At 35.4% G+C, this 25,765-nt stretch overlaps 1 long non-coding RNA gene across 1 annotated transcript; it reads left to right on the top strand.

Moving 5' to 3' along the window:
* Window positions 1–13,759: 13,759 nt before the first annotated feature.
* On the top strand, window positions 13,760–23,002 carry LOC129735455 (uncharacterized). Its single transcript, XR_008731110.1, has 2 exons — window positions 13,760–22,745; window positions 22,805–23,002. It is a non-coding gene; the product is annotated as an uncharacterized LOC129735455 (long non-coding RNA).
* Window positions 23,003–25,765: the final 2,763 nt, after the last annotated feature.

Below are 25,765 nucleotides of genomic sequence, written 5' to 3'. Positions count from 1 at the left end.
TTGGTCTCCACTCACTGCTTTACCAAGTGCTCTGACAAGCCATTTCTGGTGAGTGGTCTGCTGCCTGCATTGTTTGTGAGACCCAGCCGGTGACATCCAGCCAGCTGACTGAGCTGTCAGCCTGTGTGACACCCACTGGTACCGCAAATCGTGGTGACACAGGCAGTGACATGTATGAGCTTGCAGTAAGGAAGCATGCAGGGTTTTGAATCTGACAGCTTCTTTGAACAATGATTTTAATAGTAACCAGTTTCTGGTTTTATAAAGTCAATAGTCAATAACAACATATTTCTGAGTATGAGTTTTCTTTGCCAATAACACGAGGAATTTTCCTCATGCCATCACTTTGTCCTTTGTACAGCCACCTTATTGATTTTATGACGTTTCATTTAGATGAGAATTTTTGTGTTTCTTTTCATAAAATACAACAGTATATGCATAGATGCATAGAATTAAAAATTCAGAATTATATGTATAATATTATTGATATGTTAATTGCATGCCAAGACTATGTAAATAGCAAAGTTCATAGGCTATATTTGATCACTTTTAAGATTTCTTCACCCACTTGTCAATGCAGAAAATACCTTCTTCTTTCAGTCATGACTTCAGTAAGGTCACATTTAGTACGACTTGTGGCAACAAGGTTTTTATCAATTGTTGTGTACTTTTGAGACTCAGGTTACTCCAGGCAGTTATTCCAACTCTCCTTATCACCACCCTCACATTACAGCAGAATTTAGAATAACCAAAGAAGATAGATGAAGCACCATCCTGATAAAGAAAGTACACAGTTTGTACATTAGGATGTGAAATGTTTGATTGGCATTAGACCCACGGTCTTGTATCAGTATAGTGATGTACAGTAAAGGAATAACAGTGTAGGATGCAGATCGTGAACCAAGCTGTTATGAAGGTGCGTGGTCTGCCTTCTTTACTGTTGGAGGTTTTGATGAGGAAAACTTGGTTTTAGAGGGACACTGCAATAACAGTGAACAAACTCAAGTTGTAGCAAGCTAGATTTTTTAAATTTTTTTTTGTTAGTTGACCTGAAGAGTTAGAAACAAAAGATAACCTGTTCAAGGTAAGTTTTTGAGAGACTCAAAAGAGGAACTTAGACATGTCATCTTCTTCACTTCACTTCACTTCACTTGCCAAAGACAAGATAAGCTGTCCCAAATTATTCTTGACAGATGTCTGCCAGTCTCTTAAAACCTTCTAACGCTGGAGACAGCATTTTCCTAGGCAGTCTATTCTACTGCCTGGCCATCCTTCCAGTTAGAAAGGTTTTATTCTCTAAGTTCTAAGATAAATACATTTTGTATGTTCAAATGCCTTCCTCCCACATTTACCTGACTGCATGTATAGATGTACATACAGTAATTATATTCCTATACAGTCCCTTTTTTTGCTCTCTGAGAAAGCGGGTCATTTAGATCTGTAGCCTGCATTCACTTTCTTGATTTTTATTAACTATGAATGATAAAACGGTAGAAAATATTACAGATGACATACTACTAATGCCTTGCACTCAATACTGAAAGTACTATGCCTGATATGTCATCTATTCACTCTTTTCTTGGCTGCAGAAGAATCACATTGGTTTTAGATAACATAGATAACATTAAAAAATATACTTACAAATTTATTTTCTGGTTTTTTCTAAATTAAGAATTCATGGGTTTAGCACCATTTTCTTTCATAGTTTGCTTTTTCTGCTGTTGAAAGTATTCTCATTTATATGATCAATCCTCAAGGCAATCATAGTATTTTCAGTTTTTTGCAATCTGTTATCAGTCTGTAGTGGCAGTACTTCCTTTAAATTTGTGACAGCAACAAATAGAGTAATATAATGTTGCTTTTCAGTGTTGTGGTCGTTAAGAATTGTTTTCAAGTTTTTTCAAGGTTTAATTTTTTTTTAGGAACTTTACTAGCAACCTCTCTCCAGCCTTATCTTTCCTTTTTTTAAAAAAAAAAATCTTATTAATTTTATACATTACAAATCTTATGCAAATGCTAAAGCTTTCTAGTCTAATATTTAGTACTAAATCCAATGGTTTAGTAAAATCTAGATAGTACTACTGGCATTCCCTTGTTTAGAAAATCAGTTGTTTTATCAAAGTGACATATCAGTTTAATGTGACACAATCTTCCTTTGTTAGCATGTTGCTTATGGACGGAGGGTGAAATCAAGTGATTGTCCCAAAACAATGATGAACATGACAGTATTTTACATAAGTCTTTAACACTCAGAACAAAACCCTAATAAAACATCCATTAAAGCAAGCATGAAAATTCAGATTTGTTAGGAGAGAACACACAGCACTCAACACAGTTTAAGCTACTTATTACAAGCCATTTATTAGAAACTATGTAATTCTGTACATGACATCTATGTATAACTAGCTCAGTGTGAGAATCTTCAGATTTCTGAAATAGCTATAAAACACAGGGCACATTCAAAGGCTGATACAGCAACATTAACATAAATATTCTTTTACTATATTCTGTTGTTTCATTCAGTGATCTACTTGTTCATTAGAAACATGATTATTTGGCTTCAATGATGGGGTGGGGAGTGTTTCTCCCAAGTTATGCACACAGTATGTCTTTTTTGCGTCCATGCTCAGAATATCAACACTGACTGAAATTCTATACCGAATTTGGGTTGAAACAAGTTGAGCTACAACTTGAACAGCTAAAGACAATATGATGCCTTTTTCTAGAAAAAAGAACAAAACAAAATCCCTCATACTGATGGGCAACATTTTCATAGCAAATCTAAAGACAGGGAATATATTTTGAGAATGTAGAGAATGGAACCTTGCACAAAATTTTACTGTTTGTTTCTTATCAAGTGAGAGAACCAGGGAGATTGAAAAGAATTGAAAAATTTCATGGCACTTTATCATACCTCCTTTAACTCTGATATAAAACATTGTTCATCGTTCTGTGATCTCTTTTTTACAGGTTTAATGAAAATAAATTAAAATAAAAAGCAATTTTAAAAGAAGAAAAAATAATTTTAAAAATACCCCACACTTACTCTTTTCACTGAAAATTTAGTTAAATTCCATCAGCTGGATCTGAGAGTGGTACATTATTTCATCTCTATGCAGGTGGGTTTTGATTATTCTTTTTCCCAATGGAATTTAGCTTTGTTCTTGGTGACTTGAAATTTGTATGGAGAATGAGATTAAGAATCAAAATAAGAACAAGAATGAAAAGAATGAAAGGAAAAGGAAAATAAAAATCTGATTTGCTATTGGAAATCTTTAGTTACAGTCTATTGGAAGAGTATAGTGATTAACAAGAATTATTCTCCATACAAGTAAACAAAGAGGAGTTTTTGTTATTGTTTACAATAGCATCCTCATTAGATAACATAAACCAAATGCTTTATAAGCCTCTTCAAATCAAACATTTTTACCAGGTACTTTAATTGCTGATAGTTAGGAAACCATGAAATAAATTACAAGTTGCCCTAGCATGATTTAAACTTGTTATGAGATTTGCCACAAACAAAAGAAATATTTCTCTGCTGGATTTCTTTCTGCATCATTTACTCCCTGCAGTTTAGTGCAGATTAATGTGTTCAAAGACTGATTGCCGTAATTACTCTGCCCTGCTGCTCTTCTGTATTATGCAAACAAATGCACATGATGAAAGAGAGAAAATGGACAAGAATAGAGAATTTTAGGCTCTCTTAATTTCCAACTTAAAATATCAGATCATGAATAAAAGTTTAAACTTTCAATCAAACTTGAGTGTAGTTCACAAAGATGATTATACATCTCATTAGTTCTTTTTTCATGTTTTTTTCAATGACATTTTATGTAATTATTTTCCATTAAAATTACTTTTTTTGCAATTCATTCTCTTAATTTAGAAAACTTGGAACTCTAATGGACTTTCAGTGTTGGAAATTTTTAAGTTATTTTGAAAAACTACCTCCAAATATTTGCTTGCTGTTAGCAATAATCAATGGAAATTGTTCATTTACATTTCAGTTACAGGAAATTACCATAATAGTTTATTGTTGCTTTTTTATTCCAAGAGATAGCAAAATAAGAAAATGTTTAAAATCTGAAATAAGGCTGTAAAATGCATCAGGAAATTTGGAATGATAATCCCATAATTCCTACTAGGAGTATGCTGGCATTTTGTATATTGCATGTGTGTTTATAATCTTTGTGTCCATACACCCTAATGAAATCACTGATACCTTTTTCTGACTACATCTCTCTAGCACACTGTAAGAAATCTGATCTAACATTCCCGTTTCAGGCAAAAGGCTGCCGTTGCTGACCTCCAGACATCTCTAACAATGTTTCTGTGGCCCTATGAATCCTTGCTTTGTGGAAATCAGCTGAAACTCTCCCACTGACCTCTTTTTCATTTTTTCATATGGGTTACAATCTATTGTTGTTTATGGTTTACATAAATCTGATAGTTATGGCAAGGAAGCAGCTGACAAGATGTATGCTTATTACTGTTTCCCCCTACCTTGTAACTTTTCTGAGTCTGAATGAAGATAGGAACATGAAGTGGGGATTTTTGTACTTTCCATTTCTTCTTGTTTGTATGTTCTTCCTTGGGTAATTATCAAAGAACAAGGTTTAGTGAATTTTTGTAGTAGGCATTAGGTATCCTGTAATTATAAATTCTCCCATTTCCATGATACAAAAGACATCCTTTTTGGGAGGACATAAAAAGATCTTACAGTGTTGAAAGCATATTTGGGATTAAATTTCAAGTTACACATGGTAGAAAAATATCTTTTCTTCATTTCTTTTGTAAATATTTTTCACTATGTTTGTGCACTATGTCATTGAAATTTCTACTAAATACTGTTTTCTACTGAGCTTTTAAATATTTTTGTAATTCAGTTACAGTACTGATCTTTAAAAAAAATAATACAGCACAAACTAGAAGTTAATATATCATTCAAGAAAGAAAGAAAGAAAGAATAACAAATCAGTAAAATTTATTCTTGGAGCAAAGTACTGAGAAATCACAAACTTGTTTTTCTGCCAGAGGGAGCTGTGTGTTAAAATCATTGCCAGTCAGTGTGGACTCAGATAAGGGCACATATTGTCCCTTATAGGATTAGGAGAACACTATGTCTGCTTTATCGAATTGCTTCCTTTGGGACATATATCTGACTTACATTTGTCTCCCCTTTCCCATGCATTAAACTGCAAGACCAGATTATCTTCTTGTGTGTCTCAAGTAATTTATGGAAAATGTGACAAATTCAGTTAAAGCTTTCTACTTTTTTTTTTTTTTTAAATTGTACAATGATGTTTGTTTCATTTTTGTACTAAGGAAACAAAAAACCACCACAAACCAAAACAACCCAAACCCAACCCAAAACACTACAAAACAAAAAACCAAACCAAACATAAGTACAGAATTTCTATGAAGCTGTCAGTCTGATGAATGTACCTCACTCTGTAAATGCAAAATGAATATTTGGGGTGCAAGTCTCAGGAAAACAGTTTGTTTTCAGAAATCCCTAGATATTACAGGCCCTGAATGCTTCTAGCAGACATTTTCAAACAAAGGTGAAAGCCATATATCAGTGGCCAAGAAAGGCATTGAATAAATCAACTGGACTTATTTTGCCTGTTCTGTCTTGCCTGCTTTGTAGCCCAAAGTCTATCTGCACATAAAAATAACCCTTTTTATATTTTTTTCAATAACGAGGGGGCTTACCACTGAAAATTCACCTGTTGGGAAACTTGCATCTCAACCAGAATACCAATATGTTCGGAGTCAGCCTGCAACAGGTTCATGTGAGTTCAGTTAATTTGCAAACAATTGTTAGAATGAAAATTTTCAGTGTCTTTATCTGATTTTGGATATGGTTAATATGTTGTTAAAACCATAGCATGTTTTTTATGGTTATGAAAATCCAAATTTTATTGCACTGTTTCCATTTAAGGCAAGCCCTTTGCTGTGAATCAGGATGCAGCAGTCAGTACCTTGTTTTTACCCCTGATGCCACCCCCCTTTCCCCCTACCCCAGTCTCAGGCCAGGTACCAGCTATCCTGCCATTCTTGCTGTCATACCTGCACCTCGTCTATGTTAATCATTTGTTTCTGTTTGCCTCGGAAAAATTTATCTATTCTCTGTCTTGTACCAAAACTTTTCACCCTTGATTGTGTTATCACTTAGTAAAGGTGAATCAGTTCAGGAGGGAGATGTTAAGATATTTCTTACTTGCCTTCATCTATTAATTACAGCCTGCCATCTCAGACTTTTTAAATAACAGTATGAAAGATCCTAATCTGTCCTAGTGTATCTTCAAACAGTTTTTATTTCAGCTTTTTTTTTTTTTTTTTTTTTAATTTGAGCTGAAAAGCTCAAACAGGATGCTGAGGTATCAGAAAATAATTTCTGTTGAGTCCAATTTATGAGGGCTTAAGCCATCACAGTTCAGTCGCATACTATAACAAAACTGACATTCACATTCTCACTTTGACTTCTCAGAAGACAACTAACAAGAAAAAAATCTCAAAATACCTTTCATTTTTAATGGACTATATGTGCACATCTGACCCATTACACTATAATGAAGCCCTATTCTTTAGTGAAGACTAGTAACAACAATGGAAAACTAGATTACCTGACCTCATAGTGAAACCAGAATTCCAGAAAGAAGTTTTTCTCTTTCACTTTAACAAGCCTCATTATGCAGTTTGTTGTGAAACCTTGTTTTCTTGGGTATAATCAGTAGGGAAAGGATAGAAGTCTTATGCAATTCTACGCCTAAACTAAAATATTAATGGCAGAAATTGCAGAACCAAATATCACAACACCTACAGTTCTTTCTTGGATGCTTGCTCATCTCTGTTTTCTCTAAGGAAATAATAAGTACAATTATTGTTTACCTTTTAACAAGGTTGACTAAAATGGTAGAAGCCAAGCCCAAATACAGAGACTCAGAAGCTCAGATCAATGGATATTGATAATCACTACATGACCTTACAGATTTACCTTAGATTTACCATGGCATAGTAGATCACATATTTATACCTTAACCAGGGGAACAACTCTGCTGTTCCTTGGTACCATTGTTTCTTCTAGTCATGCTATTAGTGACATTATACACAATCTTTTGACTCCGAAAACTATATGCAGTTATTACATCAGAGACAAAACCCCTATATTAAGTGCAAGAATATACAGAACCAAAAATAATAGAAATAATTCTGTAAAGCACTTTGAAATAAACCAAACCAAGCCAAAACAAACAAAAAAAAACCCAATAAAATATCAAGTGCAGATTATAACCAATGGCACAGTTTTCAAAAGGAACATCTAGTTTTGTCTTTTTTTTTTTTCCTAAAAGTATGGATGGCCAATTTCTTATCAAAATAAATCTGTGCTCTAAGGAACAGACTTAACATTGTGGTCTTCAAAAGCAAATTGGAACCCGCCCTACTGACCGCTTTAATTTGCATTTGCATGTTGTGCTGGGAGTCAGTGACTGATTACTTTGTTAAGAGCACATCAGTGAAATCAGGTAAAAATATTGAAAAGCTTAAAAAAAAAAAAGGAAAAAAAAATAGCCATTTGCTCTGCTACTAAGTGTGCCATAAATTACAAATAACCCTTAGACAGAACTCACATCTAATCAATATCACCTTGTTTCCCATCACTTAAACAATAAAACCATTAGATCTAGTTCACTGTTTGATTGATTTTCTCTTTGTATAACTATATCAGTCTTTTGAATGGTTTGAATTTTACCTGGTCTCATTTACAAAATCCCCCCAAAATAAGACTACTTAAAGTTAACAGTGTTTTGGTTCAGTTTTGAGTTTGTTATTCAGTGCAAGAAGGACTGAGGGCAGAATTCAACCTTGGATTTTGCAAGAAGCTTTTGTACTTTTTCTCAATTTCTTTATGAGCAGTCTCCAATTACTTTTTTTTTTTTTTTTCCTGTCCCTAATAACAGGAATTTCCTCTGAGTTGGTCATCAGTTTTATTGCCTTATCTTTAGTTACTGTCCCTGTATCATTTTTATATTATGATATATAAAACAGAACAGAAATATTATGGTCAGTGACACAATATTAATAATTATCATAGAATATTATCTACTTGTTCAGGCAAAAGGCAATCAGGATCAGGACTTAATCTGATTCCAGAGAGGTTAAACAAAGCATCATGACAAACGATGAAGAAATAAAATCTCAGCCACAGTTTTGAGGGAGAAATCACAAGTATCTGTTTATTTCATCGCCTTTTTGTCCCCCTTGACACTGATGCCCAGATCCAGCATAAATACCTTCTGTATCTTGGTAGAAAAGGATGATGTTGCATAGTCTTGTTGCTCCTGATTTTCTGGATTAACTCTTAGCAATATTGTGATGCAATTCCGAGAGCCTACAAGATTTGGCTTGTGAGAGTTGAACTGTCATTTTGTTACGAAAAATGTTTGCTGCTAATCCAAGTAATGTCAGTGATGAGTGCATGTACACCTGGAAGACTGCAAAGAAACAACAAACACATTATTATGAGAGGTGAACTGTTCTGTCCTTGAAATGCCTTATATAAAAGAATCAATATCTTGTTAAATTAATGTATTTATCTCAGTTTTCTTCTCTCATTTATGTGTATATCCAGAGAGAGATTAATTTATATAAACACCGTCTAATGTAAATTGTTTTCTTTCTTTTCTATTCTTTTCTAACCCAAATTAAAATCAGTTTTACAGACTTTGGAAAGGAATTTTGATTAATGATACAATAAGTTATCCATATGTTTTTTGTTTTTATTGCTTTCACATAATTTTTTAACCTGAGGCAGAAATGTTCTTCAGCATATTTTAAAGGGTTTGTGTTTTTAAAAGTATTCACTATTTACTTATGGGACGGGGTTTTTTTCTTTTTGCTCTTGTTGTTGTTGTTGTTGTTGTGTTGTTGTTATATAAGTTTTCTTAAGATGAAAAAGATGCTATTTTGATTTCCCATTAAATGATTTCTATTTATTCTGACAGTTTTACTTCTATAATAACAGATCCATGAGTTAATAGATATGACTTAACAGTGCTTCAGCCTCCTGTCAATGTTAAAGAGGGTTAATATACTTCTGACAAAGATGCATCAGCTTGAGGTAAATCATACTTTATCAAGTCAAATTTTTCCCTCACTGGCTTCTTAAGGAGGTAACAGACACTGAGGAATTGTTTTTCAGTGCTTTTCAGTAAATCCTCTCTAGGCAATGTAGGATAAAAATCAAAATACTCATTTATAAAACTTCTGAACATGCTGTTTCATTTGAATATATACAACAAGGGTCTTTCAGGGCAACAGAAAAAAAATATTGTTTTGTCATACGATCATATTATCTAATTCTGTGTACATACTTTAAACTATTTAAAATTTGTAACTACCCAACACTTAGTAGAAGCTGCTTCAAACTTAGAACTCCAGCTTTCTGATGCTAAGTTTCTGTTTTATTCCTGTAGTAATCTACAATTATTCCTTGTTAGTTTAATATCCCTTGTTAGTTAGACATTTATTGATGTATTGACAGTTTCTTTTAATATAAATATTTTGTGTCTTTTTTAGATGCCTAAAATAGTTACCAAGTATTTAGAAAACTGTGTTTCCTCCAAGTTTTAATTATTATGTCAAACTATTCTCATTTGAGTTTGACAATAGTTGACAAACTATTGTGTCTACTCACAAAACAAGGTCTTTTCACAGGCCTTTTTTCAACCAGTTCAGTTTGAGCAAACCTTTCCTGAATATAAAGATCAGCATTTATCACAATGAGTATTCCATACAAAATTTTATCATTGAAGTCCACATGATTTCATTAATATTTTCATATCTCTTTTCAAAATACTTCAAATTAAAATTTATTTTGCTATCCTGTAACTTATGCCAGGAATAAACTAAATCTTATTTATGACCCACAGCTGTCCTGTGATTAACTAATGCATGTAGGTCTATCTGTTCTTCTCTTCTGCTTTAACATAAGGAATGCATAGGTCTGCTAGAAAATCTTTCAGCTAGCTGCCAGGTGTTTGATCTTTCAAAATTTCATGGGTTTTTTTTCTTCTTTTTTTTCTCCTTATATTCAATATAATATACAATTTTATTAACATTTTATTGCTGCTTCTCATGTATAGCTTCATGTTGTCTGAAACTGCATCTCCTAGAACATTATTCAATAAGGAGACTAAATATTCCAGACTTGATTATGAAGGTAGCCACTCAAAAGATGGTACTGTGCTGTGATTGTATCCTATTTTACAAGGGAGCAAGGTGGATGTCACAGAGTGTTGTACTGAAATTGTGGAGTTCTGAATTAGTTCAGTAACACAGAGGAACATTTTTAGACACATACTCACATCTAAATATATAGATATATCCTGACTAGCAGCCAGGAGCCACTTGGTACAAAATTTTTCTGAAGAATATTTGAAGTGTGAAGTCACCAGCAGCTCTCAGTTGCTGGTCCGATCTTATACTGTGTAAAAGACTGACACTACCATAGCCCAGGTTCAGCTCTGTGACCCAACGCTTAGTTTGGTGTAGCTGTGCTATCAGGAGATCAAAATTATTCCTCTCACAAAAAAAGTAAAAAGGTGCCTTTACATTAGATCATAATTATTCTTATTTTCTGAAGTTCTGTGAGCATCAAGCAGCTTTACACTTATAGTAATATTTTGGCAGAGCCCAAATAGTTACCTGTTTTCATCTTTCTGTTTTCAAATGCTTTGTTCTATTCCTTCCTGGAATATTTGGGGTTTTATTATTTTAACTGGTGAGCTTCACAGCATATCTAAAAACACTAAACAAGCTAGTCTATATGGAATTTTGCGACACAAGAAAATGGGATGAGTCCAAAAACTTCCCAGCAAATGCCAAAAAATATAGCTCTCCCAGTGTATCAGGAATGAGACAACTCAAATATTTTTCACTGTCAGTGGCAATATAGCAAAGCTTAACAACAGTGTTTCAGAAAAGCTATGAAGTGTTCTATAGCTGAAAACCGCTGTCTTAAATATTACCTAAACTTCTCATGCTGCACAGTTTATACGCTGCTAGTATACTCTGCATTTGAGAACTTACAGGGCTTTATATTAAATTTGATTTTAAAATCTATTTGCTTTTACCCATCTGGCAGAAAACTTTTTTTTAATATACTCTGAATCTATATATATTCAATTTCAGAACATTTTATATATAACACTTCCTCCAAATAGAAGATTTTTGTAACACTGCCCTTTGCTGAGTACAGAATGATCTCTTTAGGGGTTTAAAATCCAACAAAAGTCACCGACTGTTTAGAAGGAATCCAGTGCTTGTGACAGCAAATACATGCAGACTGGCAAAGCAGGAACAGAATGTCCCGTGATAGCTGCTCCACGGTGATTGATTCTTTATAGTCTCTTTTCCCATTAAACTTGAAGTTAAAATAAAACCTTGACTTTAATATGAACCTTTCTTGCTTATTTTTTACAGTGTTGCCTATTCTTTTTTTTTAAAACTACTGGTGTCTAACTCACTATAGCTTTTCTAATTATATTTCCAGATCAAAATACATGTTAAGCAAATTTTAGTGAAAAACCAAGGTGGAAAACGTATAAAGTGACATCTAAAAGATCACTATATGAATCTGTTGTTTTGACGTAGACAAAAAGTGTTACAGCGTCAAAATTTACACATAACTGGAAAAATGATCAGGTACAGACTCAGACATTTTATATGAAAACCAAAGAGTAATATCTTTGTTTCACAGTCCGTGTGTCTAAGACCCTAATGAGGAGAAACAACTAAATAGATATTTTTGAAAAAAGACTGAGGATAAAGTGTATTAGATATATATTTAGGAAATGCAGAGAAAAAAAATACAGATAAGTATCAGGCCCATCAGTGATTCTCAAGGTGCTTGACAATAGAAGAAGTATTATTATTCCCATTTCAAACATGTAGAAATGGAGATACAGAAGGTGGTAAGGCTGGGAAAAAGGCCAGATGCAAACCAGCTAGGAACAGCTTACAACTTTGAGAAGTATTGTATAATTTCCTGTTCAGCATTACTGTCTTTTGCAGCAAAAAAGTTAAGAAGCGAATGAAAGAAGAGAGGTTAATCAGCAGGCAATAATTTTTAAAGTGCAAGTGGAGGGAAAAGTATAATCATAAGAATTCTTGAAGATACAGAAATTTTGCATTTAAATTTAGCTACTTGTCAGAAATCTTTTAAGAGAGAAGACATTGACTCTTCAAACCAATATCAACACTATATTCTGTAACTTCTTCCCTAAGGACTATGTGCTGTCAAGTTAACATTTGAATTGGACTGATAAGACATTCCAATGTTTCTTTTTAATATTTGGTTCATATATTCAGGTAGAACACATAGCAGTAAGAAAGTACAATGCACCAAAAGCCACACAATGGCAGATAGTTGATTTTGGTGCAGTGTCTACCTGGGTTTCCACTGCTGTTGCACATTATAATGATACTATGTGAGGTCATTACTCAGCATATGAGAGGTGAGAGCAAGCCTCCTACATTCAGAAACAATTGCTTTTATTACTTTCACAAAATTTCTGTTGAATAAATGTTTTACAATTAAATATCAAAATACTTCTAAAATGATGCAGAATAAAGCAAAGAGACAAGACCTTACCCACACTCACACTTTATGTAAAAATAAGTAATTTTTTGTGGTTGAAATCTGCAGAAAGCAAGAATTATCAACTTATCAAGGGAAGAGAGAAACTGGTAACTGAATTTTATGTGCTTGTTTGTTACAGTTGTGACAAGATCCTTATAAAATAGTAACAATTGTCATGCTGGAAACTAGAATGGGATTTCTGAAGTTTTTCTACTTCTTGTAATTTTGGGTCCAAGGTGTCTCACAGAAATAAATAAGTGTAAAGGAGTATCATGGCTTCTTTGCATTTTCCATTTTTATATACCTTCAGATAAAGATACATCCTGTTGGGCTCCAAGTAGGACATCTGGCATGTGCACAGATGTGAATATGTAAGTTTTAGTGCATTGGTATTCTTCAAAATAGGCATGCCTTCAGTAGATCTTCATAATTCCCTTTTCTGTTAGCTGCTGTTCTATCTCTTCAGGAAAAGCTGTGGAAATGTGAAATGATCTATGACTACTCAAGTTAAATTACAACTTAATTTTTGAACAAGGCTTTTGTTTGTTTTCCAGGGGAATAGAAAGTAAGTTTTGCTTTGCTTATTTTCTTTTGGTGTGTACTGGGTTTGGCTGGGATAAGGCTAAATTTCTTCACAGCAGCCAGTATGGTTCTGTGTTTTAAATCTCTTACCAAATCAGAGTTGATAGCACAGGGATGTTGCGGAGCAGTGTTTGCACAGCATCAAGGCCTTCAATCCTCATGCTGCTCCCACAGCAAGTAGGCTGAGGATGAGATAAAGGTTAGAAGGAGGTGAGATAAAAGTTAGGAGGGGATACAGCTGGGACAGTTGGCTGAAACTGACCAAAAACTATTGCTGAAAAGTGACGCTAAGCAATAAATGTTGGTAGGGGAGGGAGGGGGAAGTTCTTCCAAGGCAGCCATTTCTTGTGGAATGGCTGGGCATCTGTCTGCTGGTGGCAAGTGATTGCTTTTGGAATCACTTTTTTTCCTTTTCCTTCCTTCCCACCCCCACCCCCCCACCCCCCACCCCGCCCCCTTTTCACTTACTAATCTGCCATTATTGTGACCCATGAATCTCTTGAGGGTGTGTGTTTGTTTGCTTGTTTGCTTGTTTGCTTTTCCCCTCACTTTGCTCTTCTGATTCTCTCCCACATTCTGCCAAGGACAAGTGACCAAGTGGCTGGGTGAAAGCTGACCTGCCAGCCAGGGTCAGCCCACCACAGGATGATAGAATAGGTCCTCCAGAAAAGGTTTTCCACCTTTGGAATATAGCTATTTTAAAAGAAACACAAAACTAATCATGGACTGCATTTTCAGGGAATGCCACAGCAAGTAAAAGAGCTGTTATTCACAGGTATGGACTGTTATTTGTATGAAGTTATTCATTTGTATAGACTGAAATGATACAAAAAACCCCAAAGGTATCACCTTAACAGATTTAAGGCAGTGAAACTGACTTTGCAATATCTGCCCTTAGCTGTGATACTTATAAAGTTTACATCTTTATATTGTTTAATCTAACCTAGTGGAAATTAATAATATAGTACCGTAAAAAAATACCGTGAGGGAAAACTTTCCAAAGATACAGGGAAAGTAAAAAGATGATAACTATACACTTAGCAGCCCATGTTTCCTCATCTTATTCTATTTTATAGGCTAGGGAGCTTGATTAAATCTCCATTAAAACAACTGAAATTTGCCATAGAGGTCTTCATTTACTTATTTATTAATAATATAGCACTGTCAGTGAGCATAAGGTGACCTAATTGTTCTGAACAATTCATAGTCACTTTCCCAAAGAGATTATGTTCTCAACTTGTACTGTATCGAAATAAAAACCTGTATAATGTGTATGTTCTTACAGAGAAGTTCTTTATATAAGATTGTCTGAAAACAAGGCCCAATGGTGGATGGACAGTTTTGGGTGTGGATTAATGCACTAGTTTTCCTTTCAGAAACGTGATGGGCCACAGTTTTGGCCACAGCTGAAAATGTGTCTGATGTCCTCAGCTTTATTCTTGGTGTAGATATGCATATGGCTGAAGGCAATCTATAGTTACCTCTTTGGGCCTGATGTGTGCCATGGGAATTCTACAGTTCTGTAGAAGAGATTGCAGTGACTATGAAAGACAGAATCCTGCAGTATGTTGTTTGGGAATGTTTTTTTCATTTAGAAAAGTTTGCAAAGTATCTTCTTTTCCACCGGTTCTGAGTGTCTGAAGAGCTAAATACACATAATTCCTTTTTCAATGTTTTTGTCAGACTGTCAGATTACATTACCAAATGAAAAATTGACTCCTGTGTAAAACCAGTGACAGCATAATTTCAGCTTTGTGTTTTAGGGTGAGAACTCTACAGAACAGGGCAGAAACGTAGTTACAGAAATAATTTCATGGTACAATACTGGTGGGCTTTCAAATGAAGCTTTTTGAATGTCATAATCTAGTGTAGATTTGTAAAAATAGATTTAATACAGATGAGAATATGTTTACGTTAGCTCAGCTCTCTTGGCTGAACAATATATGTTGATGTATGGTTTGTTTTTTAACTTGTCATAGTTCTGAAATTATAGATGTGCAATGTTATGCTGAGTTGCACTGATAGCTACGTTTATGCTCAGTGCCACATTCAGAGACACCTGAGAGTATTGCAGGAGACGACGTCATAGGTTTTAACAATGGCAAGAATGTGCAGATCAGGAACATCTGAGCTGAAAAGGGGCTGCTTTCATCTTTGTGGTTCAGGTGCATATCTTCATCACAGTTGTTAACGGTGCCTCAGATATGACACCAATCTGAGAGGCTGGTTGTCTCTTGAGCATTCAGCACAGCGTGCTTAGCTATATCCGCTCACACTTGATTTTGTCTTTCTGTCCAACTAGAAAAATTCTAGTTGGCTGGTTCAGCAGAGCGAATGCTCGGTGCAGAGGTTTGTTTTTCAATAGCTTCTTTTTCCTAAGAAAAGCCAAAACGATATTGGCTTCATCTGTTTTCCCATTTAAGTTAAATGTCTGGTTGTTCTACCGTTTCAGGCCTCAATGTCTTTTCAGTAAGGTTGATTGTTCTTTCAGACAGCTCTAGGTATGACAGGTGTCTTTTAGTAATGGATAAAAATGTGTGAACTACTTCCAGCAATGGGAACCAGACAGATACGGTAACTTCTGACAAGATATGACAACGTACAACATATCATCTGTCCCTTGTGCTCAAGGTACTGTAAAAATCCGTATACAGACAGATAGAAAAGTCAACTACTTTGCAATATCTGCCTGTGTGCAGACAGTTGGTAAATACAGTGTGATTTGAAATACATTAGTGGTCAAAGAAGGCTGGCCTATCATATATTTATTGTAGGTTAGAATGTGTAGAGAGATAGCTGGGAGTTTGATAGTGGATAGCCATGATAGTTTGCATCATTATGCAAACTTGTTTGTATATCAGTGAAGACTAGTAATTTTTTTATGTATGAGCTTTGCTGTGTGAATCTAATGTGATCGCTGCATTATAATTCCACAAAGACTGGAAAAAAATCTCATGTTGTTGAATAGTTTATAAAAAATATTGTAAACTGAATTGCATGTCAGGTTTGTATATGAATGAATGAATCCTAAAAGCCACAGTGATGATTTATTTTACTTTTTCCAGTGCTGATTGTTTATCAACTTTTGTTATTTTTTCAACACTAATTAGTATTTGTAAAGTAGTGCTATATATGAACTTGCAAAACATATTGCTTCCTGTACAAAATCAGAATATACATACGTGTATAAATAAAAATTATTAGAATATTTTCAGAACTAAAATATATTAATGCTGTCCATGAATTTTAACAATTTTTGTGTTCTGCATTCACTGTAAAACTATTCAGAAGAGCGAGCTGAAAAACTATTCATATGAATACACTTTCATGAAAACTTCTCCTTAAATTGCAACTGAACAGATATGAAATTAAGACACACTTGATTTTATGTTTAGAGGAAAATAAAACAAAAATCCCTCTTCAAAGTCTTCAGAACCGGCATTTCACACCCTTTCCCTAAGAACTGGTTTACTCTCTGATTTATTTCATATTAGTTGGCAAATTATTCTCAAATTGCAGTGTTTGATGCAGTTGACTTGCTATAGTAAGTAAATAAATAAAGCTCCCTACTTTGTTACTAGAGCTATTTAAAATATAATAATGCAGGCAATGATTCTCAGGATTTAGCCTGACTAGGAAATCATTTGGAAACAGTGGTATTTTTTTTCTCTGATGGTCTATTTACTATTATGTAGGGTGGAGAATGAGGTCTTCATTTGGATAGTTCAGTGTTCAGTGTTCTGATCCAAAAAGGCATAGTTAGTTTGAAATGTTTATTCAATTTATATTGAAGTGCTTTCTTTACTACAAAGGGCTAAACCACTTATGACTCAGGAGATAATTAAAAATATTTGGGGTATTTCGGTACACCATGTTTGCATTGGCTGATGAGTCTCAAAAAAATTAAAACAGTTTATATAGAAGTAGCTCATTTTAACTCACTGAAGAAAGATTTATTTTGCTTTTCCTCTTCTTTTCTAAACAAACATACAAATACAAGCCAGACCTTGAAGATCAGACAAAAGTCTAAAAAATAATCACATTTCCCTAAAGAATATTTGTTTACTAATTTTTATTTTTCAATATGGAGTTCGTTTCTTAAAAAGTAGGCATAGAAAGTAAAAGTTTGTTTGGAGATACTTCAGAAAGATGTGCAAAGGAGCCTTTTAAATGTAATCTGTGTTGAAAAGATACTCTATCGTACTTTTGTCTATCATGCTATCTAACTGCATTCAGTTCATTCAGTCTTCGTATCTGTTATAATAGTATGTCTCAGAAGAAATCCAAGCCATCTACTCTTTTTTTCATGTATTCTTAATGGAATGAAAAAGAGGAACAAAAACTACAATGAAAAGTAGTTTGAAATTGTGTTTTGGAATACAGGTTTTCCTAGAACATGTTAAGACGTAGGATTCCACCACATCTAATTAATTCAACTTTGCTTTGTATGCAGCATATCCATGCTCTGCCTTTTATGCTTTTTAAATCTCATGAAGTATCTACAACAAAATATCTGCAGATGATCTTATGGGTTGTGTTTTACTCTGCTTTCAGTGTGGATCCTATTAAATCCTCAGATCAGACACTAGCAGTTGCACTTGAACAAAAGCATTTCCCATTTATTTTTCTGCTTCTGTGCATAACACCAACTCTTCACTTACTATATTAAGTCTGTTTAGCTTTTAACTCAAAGTCTGTCATTCTGTTCTAGTTAATGAAAAGGCTTATTGATGTGTTAATCGTATAAAATGTTTGCCTCCTTTTTAAAAGTGTAGTTGCACAGATGTGTTAGGTTGGTGGCTCTTCAAGACATAAAGAGTAGTCTGTGGTTCAAGGAGGAATGGTGTGTCGTAAGCAGGAAAGTATGGTTTTAATTAGTGTAACCATAACTCCAACCACAGGACCAATAATTAAATCAGTATGGTCCAATTGCTATTTCAATCAGATTCAGATTTTATAGTCTGCTGTCTAATACTGTAGCAGTCTTACTTCTTTTAATCATTTAAATTGCATCTTATAAGCAAAATCCTATTTTCACCATTTATGACAGCACTGCAGAAAGGTTTGGTGTTGTAAAGCAGGATACAAAGGGCTGTGTCTTACACAATCTTTAAGTCTGTAATGCAGCACTACTTGCCAAGGCAGACTTTAGGTGGGGCAGCAACAAGACCAGCAGGACACTGGCCAGTGATGCAGAAACTGGAATTACTCAGCAGGATGTATTTTTCCAGCTGTTCAGTAATTTCTGTTTAAAATCACATATGCGTGCATGCATGTGGGCACACACACACACATACAGCCCATTGATGCCGCCTGCCCGTGCAGCACCACGTGGACACCCATGAACTGGGCACTTGCTCTGACCACTCAATCTGTTGGCCCTGACTGGGAGCCCAGCCCCTACAGATGTAACCACTCCAGCACGGGCCCAGCCTGCTGCACCATGCCTGACATCCAGGGATATCTCCTGTCCCACACTGAGAGGCTATTGTTTAGGTGAACTTTGGAAAAGGTCTGCTTATATTCTGTCCAAAAATTATAACTGAGTTATTCTGCAAATGAAACTGGCTTGGTTTACCTTTGAACAGTCTCCTTATATTTGTGTGGAATCCAAGAGTTACTTTGCTATGGTTGAGACTATAGTCTTAGTAGTGACTTAGGATAATATTTCATTCCTAAGGTTCTGATGTTGTTCCTGATATGTATACTTCCCTTATTCCATATACAAATCACCACCTCAACATTTTTATGTGACCTTTTGAGAGCTATTTGAGTTTCATTGTGTTGAAATCCACCACATTTCTGATAGGAAAAAACCAAAACAAAACAAAAAAACTCCAAAAGAAACGCTAAATGGAAAGCTGGAGAGAGAAAATTCTGTGGCAGCATATTTTTCCTTCCTGAAAATTAGGCACACACAACAATGAAAAAAAAATTAACGAAATCTTTATTTCCCTCTTAGTGTAATTACTTCCTCTATAACCATCATGACAGTATTAAACCTATTAAATGTAATGCTGATAGCTGGAAAATAGATGATTCAAGGCACTATGCAGCAAATACCATACAGCTTTAATTTTTGCATAATGCTTCATTTATCAACAGTGCCTTGAGGACTTTTCCTGTGCTGAACTCAATTTTTCTGTTGCATAAGATGAATTAGTTTTCCTACTGGTCAAAACTGTAATATTTTGAAGAAAGAGGTTAGTAGTATAGGATCAGCATGTTTTCTCAATAATGATACCTCTTGCTTGAATGAGTTACAGGTATTTCCCATTTACATATTAATTTCTAAATAAATAATTAGAATATGAGTGCCAATATGAGACCAAATGTGTTGACAATGAGAGACATTAAAAATGGGGGATTTCAGCTATTGATTTTATCACATAGAGATTATATTCCCTAAGGTACAGGTAAACCTCCGTGCAATTTCAGGAATATTGTTGGACTAATGTATTACAATAACTTGAAAAAAAAGTAAATAAATACAGTGCTCTTAACATCAAAAGACTACATTTTTAATGAGGATTAAGATATATTTTTGTTTACATTTTATGTAGGTAAAGGAAACCTTAATTAAAAAGTAAGTGCTAATTATTTTTTTTAAAGGCAAACCAGAAACTCCATGGAAAATAATGAAGATGGAATTACCTATTTCAAATTGGACAAGTTATTTTTAGGCAGAATGGACTTCCCATCTTTGAGCCTAGGCTAGAAGTGTATTTGTGAAAGAACAGATAGATGTGTCCTTCATTACTATTATAACAGAATAAATAAGTGGTTGCTACTGTCAAATTATAAGTTTTAATTATTAGGCTGGACCTTAATAATGGTAAGTCAATGTTTAAGTCTTTGTTGTGCACAAAAGCAGCTTCACTAATGAAACACAAACAAATCACCCATGTATTCCAAATGTTTTTAAAATAAAGATTGAAGTGAGAATAAAGACAGCCTATAAAAAAAAGCCTTGAAAATGTGGAAAGCATAGATAGAGCTTATCAAGGTAAAACCAATCATATTAAAAGTTTCACTTCATCTGGCCAATAGAAATTGTAAAAAAAAAAATAAATGCATTTTTCTCTTTGTGATGCACCTGTCATGTTGATAATCAGAGCTGTGTAACTCTTTTGCAGGTAAGACAGACCATTGTCATGTCCAAGTGCACAAAGTACGTGAAACAGTTCCTGAGACATAGATACTGCTGTCCCGTTTTGGATTTAATATCAGTGCAGTATTAAATTGTCTTCAGTTCCCTACACTTCTTATTTTCATATAGGCACACAGCATTTCTCAAACACAGAAACTCAGAATTCCATCTCTCTGGGGCCACCTTTAGACACAGGTAAAGTAGCTGTTATGGGTGTCTGGACCTGCTAAATTAAAACCATAACCTTCCTATTTCCCTCCCAGCCAAAGACAAAGAATTGGGCTGGTGAGGGCAACATCAGAAGTGTGCTGGGAACCAATACAGACCAGAGCAATATCAGGTGCCCAGGGCAGCCCAGGAGACATTGCTGCCACTGCTGTCCTACTGCCTGTTCTCCAAAGTCGAGTAGTGCCTTTTGCTGTATTTCTCCAAGCTATATGGCTAGTGCTTGCTAGTATGTAGCAGTCCTTAAATGAATTATGAATAAAATGGAAACGATTTTACTAATCTTTTGGATTTTGAGACTGTAGGTTGAAACTAGGTTGCATTTTCAGACTGTTCCATGCAGTTATGAAAGCTAAGGCTAATACATGTGTCTATGTACTTCTGTGTCTTTATAAGTATGTACGTTTGTGCACAAATTGGTGACCCCGACATGATCCGTTTAAGGATCTGACGTGATGGGTTTATGAACCGCCAGGCTGAGTGGCAGGCTGCGAGTCCCACAGAACATTGAATGAGCTGCTGAAAGGAAGCAGGAATTGAAAAAAAAGTCCCTCTGGAATTAAGAGGTGAGCTGTGGGAAACTTGGGAATCAGGTGTTCTTCCCCTATGAGAGACGTATATGGACTCATGAAGGGTCTTCTAGTCAGATCCGGGAGTCCGTGCCTCAGTCTTCTCAAATGGTGACCCCTATGGTGGTGTTCCAAAGCCTTGGAAGAATAAGGACAGAACTGATCGATAAAAAAGACAGCTCGTGGAAGAGGGCTGCATTCCAGAGGAGACGTCTTGGCTGAACTATCGTCTTGCTGGCTGGACCAGGCGGACAACCTGCATCAAGACAGGTGAGCAGCCAAGAAACTTTAGAGACTTTGAAAGAAATGAAAGTGTGTTCATACAGCAGCCAATTGTATGATGCTGTCGCGGAGGGGAACTCCATGTCGGGAATGCATTTAGCACCTTGGTGGCAAATTCTGACTATTCTTTGCCAAGTGTGGACTAATTATACTAACGGTGCTAAACCAGAGGAAGCTGTAAATTCCACCGACAGCGTGACTCTTCTCAACACACCGTCAGCAGTGACGATTCCGTCCACACCTCCTCTGCCCCCAAAGCTTCTGTCACTGATTGCAGTGACCCTCACAACACAGGACCAAGCATGGGAACAGGACAACTCGGACAATGATTCCATTGACACTGATAAACCTTTTGATCCAGGTCCTATAGATCTGGAAAAGGAGCTAAGACCTTTCCCCCACCCCCTTGTCTCTCCTGATGCATTGATTGTATTTTTGGGGAGGGTGAAAGGGGGTCTGAGGGATTGGTGGCAGGAATGCAAGTGGGAAACGCTTAAGAGAGGGGTTTTGGGAGTCGCTATGGCATAATAGGTTAGTGATAAATAGCTATGTAATTACATGAATGATTTTTGCCCTGAGCCTGGTGGTGCATACAGCTGTGGTTTGTGTCCAGGCTCAGAGATGTAAATATGGGCTTCTCTGTTATGACTTTTTGACTGAACCAGTTCTTGTTTGGTGTGCCCTTCCACCTATGTATAATGTTAATCCAAAAGAAGTTGATATTGTTTATTGTCTTTCTGTAGATGCTAGTGTAGTAGGAGGCTATGATGGGAACGTATTGCAGCGGTTCTTCTCTTATAAATCATCTTGTTTGGTAGGCAGTTCAGAATGTGAGTCAAAATTGCCACTGCTTTTTGTTGTTGGTTCAAGGACACGGCTGTGAGGATTTTGATGGTATGTGCTGCGTGGATTTTAGGTGCCCCATTGCAGCAACATGTTACCAAAATCTGAGAAAATGTCAGCCTTTTTGGCATCCATTCACTCAATTGACAGTATTGTTTGCTGTTACCTTGGCTGCTGTCATGTTTGCAAGGGCCCTGCAGAACACGGCAAACCTGGTACTAGCTGTTCAAAAACAAAAAGGGGAAATTGTAAAAATGTACAGAACAGAGACAGTGGGTTGTTTTGACATTGATAATATGTCTTAGTTGCTTTTTTTATTTGTTCTATTACAAAAACTAATGACTCGTTCGGTTTCAAAGGTTCTTTGCGTGCAACAGGAAGGGGGAGATGCAGGAGCGGGCTGGAAACTAGGACCATGCGTGGCAATCAGTTAGCTGAGGGGAATGTGCTCCAGTGTGTATAGGCACATCAATTAACATGATGAGTCATGCTGAGAGAGCATAGGGGAGTGGGGGACGGATGGCGCCAAGTATGGCACCAAGTAAAGATAACACCTTGCTGCTGATTGATGGTAGTTAACCACCAATCGGGGACTGCCTAGTATGCAATGCTTAGCTCAAAAGAACTAATCTGTTTAGAATGCGCAACTTCTGAAAGTATATATATCCATGTTTTTATACAATAAATTGACATTTGCTTGCATCAAGCTGCGTCCTGTCTCTCCATCGCAGCACTTTTGCTTGGCATTCTCAGATAATTACTGGTTACCAGGAGCTGTCCTTTTAATTAGGCATGTAGCACTACAAGATTCATAACAAAATTATATGCTTTAGCATTTTCAAGCATCATAGGGAAATAGTCCATAAATAAGAGCTTGCTGCCACATACTGTAGACATTGCATTACAGGGATTTTCACTAGGTATTTACTAGAGGTCTTTTAAGATTCATCTTAATAGCAAGGTGTAACATTGATCCAACAGAGACATCCTGAGAGCTAATAGACTCTTTATAGGCAGACTGTACCTATTAATTTATAGTGAAGGTAATTTCTATCCTCACATTGAATAGAAAGCAGCTGGGACAAAGGAGAAGAAAAGCTTTTGATAGCCACTGCCCGCCTTCCTGCCAAAATTATCTCATGCTTTGTAGATCCTCTCTCTAAAACAGATCATTGAGCAATTACCTGGTTCTGCTTACACTTTCAACACCTTCTAAAGGCACTACAATCTTCTCAGAATGAGACCCCATGCACAAAGGTGAGCAGTGTTCTTGTGCATTCAGGGCTAATCAGAGAGTAAAGAAAAAGTCAAATTCCTGTGCATCAATTAATACCACTTCAAGTTAAAGGTGATTTTCTTTCAGTATTTCCACTTTATGGTATGCACACTGGCTCCCATTCAGCTAAACATTTATGCTAGACCAGGTTATTACTTTGAACAGAGAAAAAAGATTTGAAATCAGAAGCTCCTGCAGATTAGGAAGCAGCTGTGTTCCTTCAGTGGCCATCAGGCCTTTTTTGCTTCAGCAGTACTATGTTGATCTCTTTTTTTTCCCTCTTTCTGTTGAAGATTTATCCCACTTAATGTTAGATGTTGAAAAGAAACACCTTTATCAGGAGAGAAATTAGCCTAGGCTCTTGAATGCAAATAATGAAAAATAAGTACATCCTTGCTTTGACTGTAAAGGGAACCCAAGGCTGCTTTTCTCCCAAGTTAGATAACTCCTTCAATAAAGCTTCCCATCCTACACACACACACACACACACGCCCACGCCCGCGCACGCACGCACACACACACACAAACACACTCTCTCTCTCTCAGGGAACTTCTGCCCTTGAAAACACTTATCTCCAAAATCAATAATAATTGCTAATAACAGATTGGAAGGAATTATTACAACAAAAGGAAATTTACTCATATTCAGACAAACTACTACAGAAAAAACATAATATCCAAGTGTTCTTATGTTACTGTGCCTGTGAGGCTATTGTACCTGTTATGCTCTTTACTTAATCACCTTTCTCTTTGCCTTCTGCTCAATACATTTCCCAATACTGTTAGTTTCTTCTTTCTTCATTCCATCACTAAATCATATCCAGTTTATTGGGGAAAAAAGGAAAGGAAAAAAAAAAAAAAAGATTAATTGTGTGCTCCTAATATTTACCAACCATTTTTGCATGACTTCAGAAGGAAAATCTGGGACTTACTATCTCAAGGAAGCAAGTTTCTGATATTTCCTCCTGCCAAAGCTTATAGATGCGGTTAATTATTTGCTCAGAGACATATTTAAAAGAATGGAGCTACTACCACAAAGTTAGAAGCATGCATAAGACTTAGCAGGCTCAGGGCCTAATTAAATATGTATATTGTCTCTCTTCTCATTTAGTTGCAATAAAGAAAACTGGAGAATTTTAAAATATTGTACATGGCTTGTCTTATTGCATTTCTACTGTGATGGTGCAATTTTAATCAACCTAGCGATGTATATTAATAATGTTAATGGAACATGTTATTATATTACTATCTTTTACAATTAACCTAATTTTTAGGATTCTGGTATTGCATAAGTATGAGAAAATATAAACTTAAACACCTCAATTAATAAAACAATATCAGATAACATTTAAATATTACTAGTATGGAAATAAGCAAAGACTGTTGCCATAAAAGTAGTGAAATACATTACTATTTCACTCTTTCATTTTTTTTAAAAAAATAATAGAAAATGATCAGGGAATGATGAGGATTTCTGAGTGAGCCCTGTTACTAGGACAATATTTTTTTCAGAGGTATTTGACTAGAAATGTTAGGGTGTTATATGAGTAGGTTACTAGTAAGTAACTGAGGTAAGAATGGTCATTTATTTTCAATAGCATCTTTCACATGAAAGCTAACTTAGAGGTTTTAGAATGATTTACCTTTAACTGAAGGTAAATTCTGTGTGAGTGCCATCCTGAAGTTATTTGCCTTGTCTTTTCCCCATAGCAAAAGCTATTAGCTCTGATAGGATAGGTATTATGGAAAAGAAAATTTAAGTCAGCAGAGCAGTAGTTGTTGGAACATTGTGAAGAAAAAAGTATAATATTCTCTTGTGAAAACAAAACAAGTCCTCCATTTCTAGAATTTACCACTTGTCATTATTCTGTGAGTTCAAACTCTCACTAGATACCTTTACAATACTTCAAAAATATTAATATCTTTTGTACTTGTTGACAGATTAGTTTCTTATCTGTTTTAAAAGCTAAAATGGCAGAATATTTGTGAATGCTATTATTCACCTCTTGATGATGACAGGTTTCTTACAAATCAAAAGAAAGTCAACAGGAGACAGAGAAGCTCACTAAAAGGTTTGTTTGGCGCTTTTTTTTTTTTTTTTTTTTTTTTTTTAAGGGGGGGAGGGGTGTCCTGGAGAAATAAGATAATATATCGTATTTAGCTGGTTCTAATTTGAGAGATCGTTCTAG

The sequence above is a fragment of the Falco cherrug genome, chromosome 2, assembly GCF_023634085.1.
Source record: "Falco cherrug isolate bFalChe1 chromosome 2, bFalChe1.pri, whole genome shotgun sequence".
Lineage (NCBI taxonomy): Eukaryota > Metazoa > Chordata > Aves > Falconiformes > Falconidae > Falco > Falco cherrug.
This window is presented reverse-complemented; position numbering and strand designations above follow the sequence as displayed.